Here is a 13,836-nt window from a genome sequence, read left to right on the forward strand (position 1 = left end):
CACGGGAGGGAGACATAACAAACACGAACGCTCGTGTTTACCGCCAAAAGAAGATCATGAATTGTGATAAGTGTGTTGCGTGCAACATCCCGCTGTCTTGTGGCAAGAGATACGTGGGCCAGACCGAAAGATGCATAAACATCAGACTGGGTTTAGCATCGAAGAAACTGCGGCAAAATTACCAATCCAAGCAATCTCGCCAAGCATGTAGCTCGCTGCAAAGAATGCGTCCCGTGACTCGAGGTATAATCGGGCATTTCAAAGACCGGAATGAAAGAGTAATCTTTAAAGCATACGAAATGGCACGAATGCGTGAGCGATCCGCTGATAGAGCTGACGCACAGCGAGATTCAATTGATAACAAGCAGCGCGATGGAAAGCGGTGCATGATACACGGGTTATATGGTTTCATAAATAGCACTTATCTTGTATCTCATACGTTTTTGTACATTTGTTCTTTGTATGTGAGTACACAAGGAGAGCAGTACACTTAATAAACAGCTGAAAGTTCGCGCACGTATAATCTTGATCAGAAGTCTTAAGGCCACAGCGTTCAGCTGCACCGAAAGGAATGTTCCTAGAATGCTCCGTGTAGCGGATCATTCATAAACACAAGTCAAGCAGGAAGCTCCTCTACCGCGAGAAGAAACCTTCTGCGAGCATTCCAAGGTCATTGGTCTTTTAATAGTGCCGTAATGGCTCTGTTATGCGGCTGAAGAGAAAAGTTTTTGACCTTAAGACTTTTGACCAAGATTGTACCTGTCTTGTCCTGTTTTTTGTAACTAGTCCTAGTGCCAAAGTATAGCGCGGCAACCTGAAGAAGTGAAATTAATTTGGTACCGGCAATTTGGTGCGCCCATGGGAACGGAGGTGGAGGTGGGGTGTGGCACAGTTGTCGCTGCCATTTCACGCAACAAAAAGAAAGGAGGACAAGCAGAGGTGATCAAAAACATGGGGACAAAAAAAAGGAAAAGGTATAAAAAGTGAGAAATGAATAGATCAGAAATCGCTCATAACTGCGAGAGAAAGCCTAGAGTACGTTACAACTGGGCACGTCACCATGCTCGAAGAGGGGTGACTCAGGATGTGACAGATGATAGGCAAGGATTTCTCTGGTAGTCTACTGTGCTATCTTGGAATGTAATTAATTAGGCTCTTAAATTTTACAGGCAGGGTGGCTCTAATCACTACTTTGATTCAAAAAAGATGCCGATGAAATTGTCTCAGTATATATCCATTAATCCTAGTACCATTTTCCGCGGTGTACAGTAAGAAAAGGCGCGTCCAATTAATAGGCTTTCGCCGGCCAACGTCACCACCACACTAAGCATTCAGCCGCTGACAGCATGGAGCAGCAAGTGTGTTAAGTTTGGAAAGGCCTCTGATCGTGAGGGGAGAGGAGGTTGGGGAACGTCTAAGAACGCGTCCAAGGCGCGTGAGGAGGCCGAAATTGGCAGTTTCAATCATCAGACCACGCCCCTTGGCATCGTCTTGTTTACAACATATTCATTTCACAGCCCACCCGCTTTGTCGGACGTTGGCGCCGGCAACACCGCTTCGGAGGCGCCGCGCCTAGAGAAGATGGTCATGACCTCAAAACTGAGGAATGAGAGGGGAGTTCGGGAAGCGGGAAGGGGGAAAAGCTCGGGCGGGTGCAAGGCAATCTCACCGGCCCTTGCTGGATATGGATATGCCGAAGGATAAGGACGGCGGAAGAAAGGAACTACAACTATAGTTGCAAGAACAAGGCTAGTCTGTATGCAAAACTATTTAAGCGTCTGTTATTAGTGCTGTGCCGGAAAGGATGGCGCCGCCAACTTGCTGTGGCATTCGGGTTCGGGCATCTAATTGGTTGGAATTTGGCGGAGGTGCCAAGCTTACTGCTCTGCCGCTTACCTTAAATGTTCATTCAATGAAATGAGGAGACGGAGCATGTTATGACTAAAGGGAAGGTGCGGGAACACTCTCGCTCTCATGTGACCCATGCGGTGAAGGAAAGAAGGAAGAAGGTTCGGAAGAGTGTAGAAAGAAAACAGCGCCAAACGATAAGGAAAGGAAAGAAAATATTTTGCCGGCGCTCGTCAGTTTGGAAATACGCATCTCTCGCTCAGTCTTGTTATCTCTATGATCTGAATAAAGTTTTTTTTTTTTTCTCGGCAAAGCGCTGCCAGACAACGTACGAAGATCGGCTATCTGGGCAAGTTGTTAAGAATATTGGTTTTTCAGAAAATGAAAGGCGTAGTAGCTATCTCACTTCTGGGAGCACACCTCAACCGCGCCGTGAAGGAAGGGAGGAAGGTGGGAGTGAAAGAAGGAACAGAGAAAGCGGTACCGTAGTGGAGGGCTCCGGAATAATTTCGACCCCCTGAAGATCTTTAACGGGCACTGGCATCGCATAGCACATGGACGCCTTTTGTGTTTCGCCTCCATTGGAGAGGAGAGTTGGTAAGGATTCAAGTTGCTAAGGATTCAACGACGACACAAGGAAAGGCAACAAAACAAAGCACTATTAACTGGATTCTTAATAGAAAAACCAGCTTTTTTAAGTAACTTTCATTCTGCATGACAAGCAGGCAAAAAATAACACATGTGACGAAGCTCATTCAACAAAAGCTATCAAGAAATGCGAATGATTATTTCTTTCTGGGTTCCGATCCATATTTTATTCTGCACAGCGCAAACCCAATGTGCGCTAAAAATTACTGTACGGCTATGCAGAAGTCACTTTGTTTTTCTCGTCAGCAGTGCACAACTTTGTGGATTTGAATTTTTCTACTAAAGCAGATGATGGGGCAACTTGGTTTCGTGCGAGCAATAGAGAATTCTTTAAAGATCACTTAGAAACGCGAAATAAATACCGGGTCGCACGTGGAAATGCGCAAACCCCAAGAAACTTTTATGGCGTCTGGGTTAAAGAGGCCATGACATACTTCATAATTGCAAGCTTATACTGCTTTTCGCAGTTTATTCCACAAAATTCCAGTTACAGTTTCTAGAAATTTGAATCAATTCGATGTCGTAGATGCATTAAATTAACTTCTTTCTGCGTCTTTTGCGAGCTGCTTGCTGACCTGGCAACCCTTTACCTTTCACATCACAATGGGGCGCTGAGAAAGGTGGCAGCTCCAAAAGTTATTTAGCTGAGCCGCTTAGAAATAATTTTTCTTCTAGTTTTTGAAAACATTCGCCTGGCAAAGTGAATCACATTTATAACGTAAAAAAAACTGCCCCCCCCCCCCCCCCCCCCCCTATAAAACCTCAATCCTCACACCACAATTGTCAGTCTAATCTCAAGCTAGTTCGAGAATGCAAGACTTTCAACAAACCTTGTTCGAGAATGCGAGACAGTTTCAGAGTTGTCTACTGACTGAAGTGGAAGCTGACAAAAGCAATAATAGTGTCACGCCGTTTCGCATTGGGGCTAGACTGCTCGGTGGTCGTCTCTGGTACCGTGGGTGCGTCCTCCACCAGCCACTATAGGATGAGATAGCGGCGCAACGACAGGCAATCTACTGCAGCGAGCGCAAGGTGCGCCCCAAATAGCGATGACTACAGCTGTGGGTCTTTGGTGGTTTTCATTCGGCTTGCATTCAGTTCATTATTTTGTTCGTGTGAACAGAGAGATTTATCGTGGAACGCGATGAAAATAAGGGCCTGATCTTAACAATGCTGAGCTTAAGCGACGAACGCGCGGAAAAAAAAATACACAATAATTTGAGTCGGCATTAAACGACACGAAATCAGATGGCAGGATTTTTTTTTCGCGTGATCAATTGAGCTTTGTCTAGCGTTTATTTGTTTCCACTTTTATACTCGCGCCAGGGTACTGTGTCTCTCTACAAGGTTCACTGATGCGTCTCTCTCCGTTCTTTCTTTTGTCCTAGGTATTAGAGCCACTGGAGGCTCTTCCAGTGACTCTACTAGGTCACTGGAAAAGCCCAAAGGTATAAGCCCATTGTGCCATCTGGTGGTGCGGGGGCAGGGCACTTTTATTTTTATTTCTTGTTATAAGCCTTTTCTAACATAGGTCCTAGGTATAGTCTGGCCTTGATCCATTTGCTGTTGTGTCCCCCTTGTGCCCTACACCTTGTGCGCGTTTGTTTCAGGAACCGCTCGCAGTGGGATCGTTGCCTTTTCTTTCCTTTCCGCACATGAATATTGCTTCAGAAGGACAATAATAATAATAATTGGTTTTGGGTTGGGGGAAAGTAAATGGCGCAGTATCTGTCTCATATATCGTTGGACACCTGAACCGCGCCGTAAGGGAAGGGATAAGGGAGGGAGTGAAAGAAGAAAGGAAGAAGAGGTGCCGTAGTGGAGGGCTCCGGCATAATTTCGACCACCTGGGGATCTTTAACGTGCACTGACATCGCACAGCACACGGGCGCCTTAGCGTTTTTCCTCCATAAAAACGCAGCCGCCGCGGTCGGGTTCAAACCCGGGAACTCCGGATCAGTAGTCGAGCGCCCTAACCACAAGTAAGTTTATGGTTTTGTGGGGTTTAACGTCCAAAGTGGCGCAGGCTGGACGCCGTAGTGGAGGGCTCCGTATGAAGGACGCCGTAGTGGAGGACTCCGGATCATTTAGACCGACTGAGGTTCTTTATCATGTATTGAAATCGCACAGTATTCTTACACAAATGGTGTATAGGCAGTCTATAGACTTTTTATAGACACTATTGCCTTCCTACAGATTTATTTTGCCTATTTATAGTCTATAGGCTACGTGGAAGACGACGGTGAGCAGGCAGTGCCGCAGGACGTAGCAGACGGAAGTTGATGAAGACGACGCTCTCCAATGCACAGCGCGAGAGTGTGGTGCACTTTAACATTGAGACGACAACAACAGGAGGCGTGTTAGCTGCGGCGATAGCCTAGTTTGTTTTTGTTTTTTTCTTGCTGAGCGGCCCTTAAAAAAAGATCTGTTCACGCAGCCACGGGTTCGACTCCCGGTCATAGATATTGATTCAATTTATTTCTCGCTTTTTTTTATGGTTTGATCCCTACCTGAGCTGAAGGTGAAAACTAGGCACACGGCGATCGAAGCACGAGGTCCCATAGTGAAGCTTCCGCTTCAAAAATATAATGATAATAATAAGAAAAGGTTTCTGTTGCTCCTTACCAATGACATCATCGTGAGTCTGTTGCTTGCAACACAGAGGAAAGGCCCGTCAAAATAGCATCAAATAGTGTTCTTGCGCCTGCAGCGGCCTCTGTTCCAGAAAATGTCACAGCCTAACCGCTCTACCCCGTGTCTGGTCTGCAATGGAACGGCATACAATGAGGCGCAAGATAAATGCGGGCCGCTCAAGGAAATGCGTCATGTAGACTTCCGGCCGAATCAGGCTGGTTTTGGCCGAGCAGTCGGGACTGCTCCATGAAGCAATCTCGGTGACTGCTCCTATACTGCCTCTGGAACAAGCGACCGGCGATCCAGATCTCTCTTTGGAACAGCTGTGCTCCGAAAGCAGATTTTTTTTTCTCCTTTGAATTACTATTGTTGGTGTGGGGCACTACTACTATCTACTCGAATTTGCAGAACATACAATTTTAAAAAATGGTAATAAACATAGCAAATTCTTCTCACTGTGAATCCCCTGCCTCGAACCCGATAGGCAGTCATGTGATTAAAGATCGTTCCTCCTGCTCCCAAGCTAAGAAACGTCTTCTTTTTTTGTGTGCGTTCGCTGCGTACTCTACGATATGGCGTGCTTTTTGCCTGAACTTCATGGCTTCAACCTCATATAAAACAAGTAACCGAAGTATACCGTGCGAAAAGAAAAGTGGCTAAATTTCTGAAAAGTTTTCTGCGCTTCAAGCTTGGGCGTTTGATTATCAAGATGTGCGGCATCAGAATGCTTCTCGCCGATGCCATTGCGGCCACCTCGGAATAAAATTAGACCTGACACACGGCTTCTTGCATCGTCATGTATGCATAATACGAAAGGCATATGCGCTGACCACGCGCGCTCTAAAAATAAGTTTTAATTATGACGCTAGCAGCAATTTTGCGCCAGACGCAGTAGGTAATGGTCGTGTTTTACATAGCTGACAGGTCGAGCCGTAAACATCTGACAACTTTTCTTCTTTTATTTTTGATATTTTTAATTTTATGCCTAACTCGTCTCTCACTCATTTCCACGTATACGCCCCTCGACGGTGGTATCACGCCGGCAGAGGTTTTCATGCTATCGACTGAGGTTTCAAAAAAAGGCATTTGGTTTACCCGGACTAAAGCAATACGCTATTTCAAAGGCCAAAGCCTTCAAATAGCGTGGCCAGAGATCACCGTGTTGCACCGTCTGTAGACAGTGGGTCCCATCTGTAGCCAATGAGCACCATGGCACGATGTGTCCTTCGTCAACTCAAGCATTTCGCCCCAGTGATATCTGACCACCAGACAAGGAGTAAAGTTGCACCCATTGGAAACCCAGAGGTTCTGAGTATCGAACCCTGTCACTCCAGCTAGCCAGGAAGATGCTCAAACTACTATACCGCAGTTGCAGTATGCTAACGCGTGAACTGATGACTCATGTATCTTTATTAAAATCACAAGATACGGTGATCTTCAGTATGCTGCGGAGGAGCTGCAGTACCTCAAGCTCGTCCGTAGCCGCTTTAATTCGCTAATTGCAGCATAACACCCTAAGAAATGTCAGACGCAATGCTCTTCAGATGTGCCGGAGTTGTCTGACGGTAATGTGCCGATGGCGCGGCGGTGATGCGTGAAAGCCCAATTTCTCACAATGCAAAGGATAATTTCTCACAAAGCAAACCACAGTCGGCTTGAGGTACACCTTCACAGTCTGGTATTTCCCGCGGACACGTTGGAAATCCAAGGCTATTGTTTTCAGCACAGTTCAGGATAAGTATTCGGCAATTTCTTCAACAAGAACTCTATTCGAAAGCCTTGAAAACTGAAGCTTTTTTTGAATAAGTCAATTAGAAACACCAATTCACTGAAAAAAAAAGGAAGAGACAATTCAACCAGAAATATCAAAATGAATTGGAGAGCAGTTATTTTGATGCACTTCGCGAACACTATAGGAATAGATGCAAAGCTATGGGTTTAATCATCAGGGTCAGTGCTATAAGACAAAAATATTGTGTGACGATAAAAAGAACGAGTGGCGTCTTCACGCGCGGTGTGAAGACGCCACGCGTTTCAATGCCAAAGCGCCAGATAAAAATGCCTTCGGGCCTTCCTCGTGACCTTTACTTGTGCCATGTGTTGAAACGCGCAAAAAATATCCGACTGTCAGACTCACTTTTATTAACCTAAGGGTACGGACTGACTTGTTTACACCCAAGTTCAACAGGCAACATCCTGTATGTTCTTGACCTTCGTCAACAAGGACCGGTTCCGGTCTTCGCAACATGCCTCACGTCCGAGTGGTGCTGGCTAGGCCTTGAATGGCTTAATTACTTTTCTTTCGAATGTGGTGCCGAACATTGAAATCCACGCCCGCTACCATCACCTTCATCAGCCTTACTAAGCCCACTGCAAAACAGAGGCCTCTCCCATATCTCTCCAATTAACCCTGTCCTTTGCCAGCTGCGGTCAGCGTATCCCGGCAAACTTCCTAACCTTACCAGCCCACCCAACTTTCTGCTGCCCTGTTGCGGTTACCTTCTCTTGGAATCCAGGTCAGCTGACAAGCGAATATTATTGAAGATGAAAATGCCCACAAGAAAAAAAAAAGGGGGCCAACTGCCTTTTTGGCCGCAGACCGGTGTGAAATTTGTATTGACTGCTGGAACACGTACACGTGTCGGAAAGCGGGCCCAGAAATAAATAATGCTCTGTTTATTCTTCTTTCCAGCATTTTCTCAATATTTTCAATATATCTAAAAAAACTGGTTTATTTCCTCTCTTTTTCACATAATTCAAATTTCCGAAAATTGTACATCTTTACCTCTGGCTGGTATACAGGGCTGAGGTGGCGGTGTTTGTCTTTGGTGCCTTGAACAAATGATTATATGTAATCGAAAAAATCAAGAATCTTCGGACTCAGGCAGGCATAGGAGAATGTTGAATATCTTTAACAGTTGTTGATCAGAGCAGGGTATTACTTGGGCTAAATATTTTATATAGAGGATAAATTTACAGAAATTAGAAGAAATACAGCCGCATATCACTGTTGGAGTAGAAGCCCACGACCTCCGCATATGCGGAGGTCACCCTCTGTTAAATTTTATTTTATTAATAGTGATTACTGAATGAAGTTTTTTCTTTCTAGAATAGTCCAAAATATTTAAGCAATCTGAGCAGTAAAAAGTTGGGCAACACCGAAGAGCCAGTGTGGCTCTGTAACTCTCGGCTGCTGAACACGAGGTCGCGGGTTCACATCCCTCCCATGGCAGCCGCACTGCGGTGAAGGGTAAATGCGAGCACACCTGTGTGCTGCGCGACGTCAGTGCATTGAAAGGAATCTCAGAATGTGGAAACTCTTCCGAAGCCATTCGTAGCAGCCTTACTTACAGCCAACAGCTTCGGGACGTTAAGCCACACTAACCACCTACTTGCAATATGATAGTTCTTTGAACGCATGCGCAGGTAGTAAAGGAAGGAACACACAAAAGTAAGTATAACTGTGTATTTCTGTTTTTCAACAACCAAAAAATCTTCTGTTTACTTCATAAAATGAACTAACATTCGGAAACGATCACCTCGGTTGAGAGGGCTGTGTAACTGATTTCAGAGCTGCCGAAAGGAATGAAACAGAGGCCGCGGAGAAGCAGAAAGAAGATAGTTGAAGCGTTGAAGAATGCGGAAAGCGCAGTCATCAAAATGCCCTAGACGACGCCAACCTCCCTCCCCCGAGACGAAGTGGGTTCTTCAAGGGCGGAGAGGACATCTGGTGACCTATAGGCGAGCTGAACGTCGGGACTAAAGAAGGAGGGGAAAAAAACGAGGGAGTCAAAACGTTTCATGGACCTTCGTGCGTGATGCGTTTGTGGCACGCGTGACCCTCGAAACAAAAGGTCCTCGGTATGTGCATACTGTCACTTGCCGGTGACGGTGAGCGGGGAAGCATGCATCGAAGACAGGCTGCCATGCACTGAATGCATTGACGCGAAGCTTTGTAATGTTTGTTACGCTTAGAGCCACTAGCGCCCGGCTCAATCTCTTTGTCTATGAGACACAGATGTATCCAGATTTATCTGGAATAATTGCAGCAGCTTGTAACTGAAGAAGTACTTTGGTTTGAGCTAGGTGGTTCACTCATAGCTAAGGTTGATACTGAAGACGGCGCAAAAGGGACAATGACAAGGAAAGCTCAAGAAAACAACGGGACTTTCTTATCCTTATCCCTATTGCGCCGTCTTCAGAATCAACCTTATAACTTCTGTTTCTCGATATTCAAGGTTGTAGTAGGTGATTTCCCCGCGTTATCACGAAAGCTCTTCGCCAGCTTTAAATTGAGCGCGGCCGAGAACGGTGGGGATTCTGTTATTGACGACCACCGAGCACTTTTCTTGCTATCTCTGCCGCCGAGTTGTTCAGTTCTTCGTGGGCACAAGTCAGGCCAACAACGAATTCGTTTCAGCGCCACTTCAATCTGTTCGTCCATTCTTTGCGGCGTTGTCACTAACACGTGACAACGTGCAGGCGGGCTGTTGTTCATGCGGTATGCTTGCGGCCTCAGAAGAATGCGACTCGTAGGTGGAAGTGGCACGCTTAGTTGGTATTGTCGCGATGAGATAGGCCGTCGCTGCAAGCCACGCTCTGGACTGGACGTGCACTTTATGCAGACAATTGATGATGATGAATTTTTTATGCCGCAAGGGCATCTATGGCCAAAGAGCGCCATGGCACAAGGTTTTTCTTCCACACAAGGTGGAGTCAAAGACCCATTTCCCAAGCATTTCACCCTAAAGAAGCCACGCGCAAGGCAGGCGAAAGCTTGTATCCACTGTATCACCGGTTGGTACCCGGTGGCACTGGGGATCGAACCCCGCACCTCCCGCATTCGAGCCGGACGCTCAAACGACTAGGCCACTGCTGCGGTAATATACAAAACCGAAACTATTCGGATAATAAACACGCATGGTATTAGTAAGTCGCACCGACCAAAAATTATGATGGAATGACGTTTCGGCTCCCACACGGGAGCCTTGTTCACCTTTCGTCATTCCATCATAATTTTTGGTCGGTGCGGCTTACTAATATAATGTACCATCCCGACCAGACGGGATTCCGTCAGACCCTTGACTACAATAAACACGCATAGTCGACATAGTTGCGAACAGTTCGGAGCAATGTAAAACAGGCCGCGCGTGACACGATTACTTCGCGGAATGTCAACACTTCCATCCAGTGAACATAAGCAAAATGATCCGCCTTGCACATCAAATGGACATAAACTGTTCACGGCCAGCGACTTCTAAGTTCCCGAACTTTACGTTGATGCAGTCAAAATTCCATTTTACTTATCCCGCTTATAAAAGAAAGAAACATTAATTTCATTTCATTTATTGATTTATTTGCACCTTAAATGACCAAAGGCATTAGATAATGGGGGGTGGGGGGGGGGGGGGCGGAGCCTACAACTTGGGGTGGTTGCAAAACAAAGAAAAAATAAAGAAAGAAAAAATGAACACAATAACATTTGATCTAAAAGCGATGATAAAAAAGAAACAATGCACAGGCAGGCACTAAAGATAAAAAACAAGGTACAGCAGATACTTAAAGACTTAGTACGGTTTGGCAGTTTCAAAGGCATCTAAACCGCAGCGCCGGAAAACGGGTCACTGGCTTTATGAAAAGTGAGAAACCAGTTTTTCGACGCCCATTGGAATCGCATCCAATGTGGAAGCAACTCCAAGGACGTGAGTGAAAGGAGGCAGGGGCATGCTGCTGCGAGGCCTCCGCAAAACATTACGATTTTGACGTGCCCACCTACGCTGCTACCCGGCATTACCTCCGCTTTTCTTGGAAGCGAAGGCGGCTTGGCGGGTGGCCACGGATTCCACGTATGACTGATGACCGCGGCACGGCGGCCACCATGTCACAGCAGAGAACCAACGCCGTCGCTGAAGCGACTCGTCATACGAGATCGAGGGGCAGTCACCGGCAAATAGCACGCATGTAAGCTCCCATAGCTCCCATGTAAGAAAGATGGACGTATAATGTGTAAAGCGTCGTGCAGCGTGGTCGTGCACTTTATGTCATCCAAGCAGTGCTCATGCAGCTTTTTACTTGTGCTGTGGGCCATTCACAGTGAACTGTGCAATAGGACCATTTCCCTGGCCCTTCGCCGCAGCGCCGTGCATTCCACGTTTTAATTAACTATCTCCAAGTCACTGTACTTGCATAAAAGCTTTGAACTTTTATTCACCATCACTACATTGCTCACTTAACCAAATTACAGTAAAACAATTTATTTCTGTTCTTCTCCTGTCCTGATATTATTTTAGGCACTCTTCTGTTTTTTTCGCCCCCAACGGTACGTTGCCCCTGCGCACAGTATCATATCGCTGAGCTGAACACGACGACTGCACTGCTAAAACGAATGCGCCTATACGGGAGTATAAACGAAGTGAGCTGTCCTAACGAAACTCCCTTTTATAAAAGGGAGTGTCCACTAGAAGACAGCTTACTCCCTTTTTACTCCTTTGGTGTTCAGAGTGTACTGTAAGCTCTCCATCCCTCTAGCTTTCGCATGCCGCGTTGGTTTAATTTCTAACTGAGCTTTCATTGCGGAGTCCACAATTAAAAAAATGTCACTTGACAATGCGCTAGCCCACTGTGAATTCAGTGCCCGCAAACGCGCTTTGAACGAACGAGCGAATTTCTCTGCCGTGCACACTCAACGAATGAATAGGCCGTCGGTGACTGATGGATACGAGGCGGCGGCCACGGCATACTGCTTCAATAAAAAAAATAAATCAGCCGCCGAGGGGAGCCGCCCTGAGTGAATCCGATAGGGCACCATCACTTATCTTCCCTTCGCTTTACGCGCTCTTTTCAAATACCACTAACTCGCCTTTGTACCCTAATACACCCTGGTTCCTTCCCGACTCTTAACGCCACCCCTATCATTTTGCTTTCCATAGTTAGCTTCGCTGCTCGTTATCTTTAGTTTCCTAATTTCGGCTTACAAGTGAGCACTGACGGATGCAAGAGAAAGGTAACTTTTAATTATTTCTTGAGATGTGATCGAAGGTCGTAATGCACAGGATAATATAAACAACCGGCAGATAATCGGCCATATCCCTTGGTACTGCAAGCTTTATATCATTCGTATACCAAAATGTCTGCATTCAATACGCATTGCCTTTGCTACTGTGCGACCTAGTGAGCAGTCGTAATAGTTCGTAGTTGGCATCTAGTCTTTGCTGGTGAAACAGCGCATGCTTCTGCAAATCATTTTGCCTCCTTTCAAATTTTACCTGCGCAAGCGAGCGAATGACAATCGAGTTGTTGTTTTTATGTGTCTTTTGCGCTTATTTTCTGCTTTGTTTTCGTTTTAATATTTAAGCTCCTTGCTGCCTAAGGCCTTCTGAGCAGGTTTGAAGTGCTTCTGAAATAAATAATAAATAAATAAATAAAATTTGAGTGATCCTTTACGGCTTGCCTCACTGCCAACAGCCTGTCGCGCAGTTTTCCTTTGAAACGAAGTGCCCCTTAATAACGTTCAACCATCCTGCTCACTCTAGGTATTCGTTATTATTACTTAGGCCTTGTTTCATCGTACCAGTTTGCTAGCGCTCATAATAGGGAATGCTGTAACTCTTTCCTTGCGCCTTCATTCCCTTACCAGTGGAGAACAAGCCGCCGGGGTGGCTCCGCGGTTATGGCGCTCGGCTGCTGACCCAAAAGACGCGGGTTCAATCCCGGCCGCGGCGGTCGAATTTCGATGGAGGCGAAATTCTAGAGGTCCGTGTACTGTGCGATGTAAGTGCACGTTAAAGAACCCCAGGTTGTCGAAATTTCCGGAGCCGTTCACTACGGCGTCCCTCATAGCTTGAGTCGCTTTGGGACATTACACCCCCGTAAACCAAACCAGAATGGGGAACCTTGAAGTCTAGAGCCTGACGCAAACCCGTCTGGTCGGGATGGTACATGACGAAAGTAGAACGCGCGGACCAAAAGAAAAGATGGGATGACGTTTCGGCTCCCGTGGGGGAGCCAAAACGTCATTCCATCTTTTCTTTTGGTCCGCACCTTCTACTTTCGTAATGGGGAACACTTGGCTCGTTCTTGTCACCCAGTCTACTGCACGTGACGGACGCCCGCTGTTGTTTGCGCAAGGCAGCACTACTTTCTCCCCACGGCGTTCAAAGAACTTGCACAGCATCCAGCGCGCGGTCAACGAAAAAGTATTTGCCGTCCGGGCGAGTAAGCTCAGCACAGCAGTCCCCACACTTATCATCAACGCTGCCTCCGATGAAATTCGAACCTCGGTGTCTTCCAAGCACGCCGTTATCTTCACTGACTCTGTTGCGACATCAGCGTAAAACGCCAAGCAGGCCGTTGATATGGATACACCTCATGCATTTGGGGCAAGACATACTGTCCCCAAGGCACGGTGGTCTCCGGACTTGGGTAAGTTGCAATTTCATCTCCAGGTGCTTCATTCGGAGATTAAATTTCTAAGCGGATAAACTTATATGAGAAAGAGAACGAGAAAACTAAACTATCTCTACTATGCATTTCAGTGATGGGCCAGGGCTTGATGTGGGTGGGGTGAGATGCCAGCTCATCGCGGCGTCGCGGTCTGACCAACACGTGGCTGATGACAATCACTGAAATATTCCTAGGATAAATATTTTCGGAGCTCTACAAAGTGACTGAAGAAGCATCCTGTAAAAATACTTTGTAGAAGACCTA

The 13,836-nt window shown here is 46.4% G+C and overlaps 1 protein-coding gene across 1 annotated transcript in view; it reads right to left on the reverse strand.

The window, feature by feature from the left end:
• LOC144110007 (putative sodium-dependent multivitamin transporter) overlaps positions 1-13,836 on the reverse strand; it is a 77,158-nt gene that overhangs the window by 45,201 nt on the left and 18,121 nt on the right. The gene's annotated exons all lie outside the window — the stretch shown is intronic.

Source organism: Amblyomma americanum, chromosome 11 (assembly GCF_052857255.1).
Source record: "Amblyomma americanum isolate KBUSLIRL-KWMA chromosome 11, ASM5285725v1, whole genome shotgun sequence".
NCBI classification, from domain to species: domain Eukaryota; kingdom Metazoa; phylum Arthropoda; class Arachnida; order Ixodida; family Ixodidae; genus Amblyomma; species Amblyomma americanum.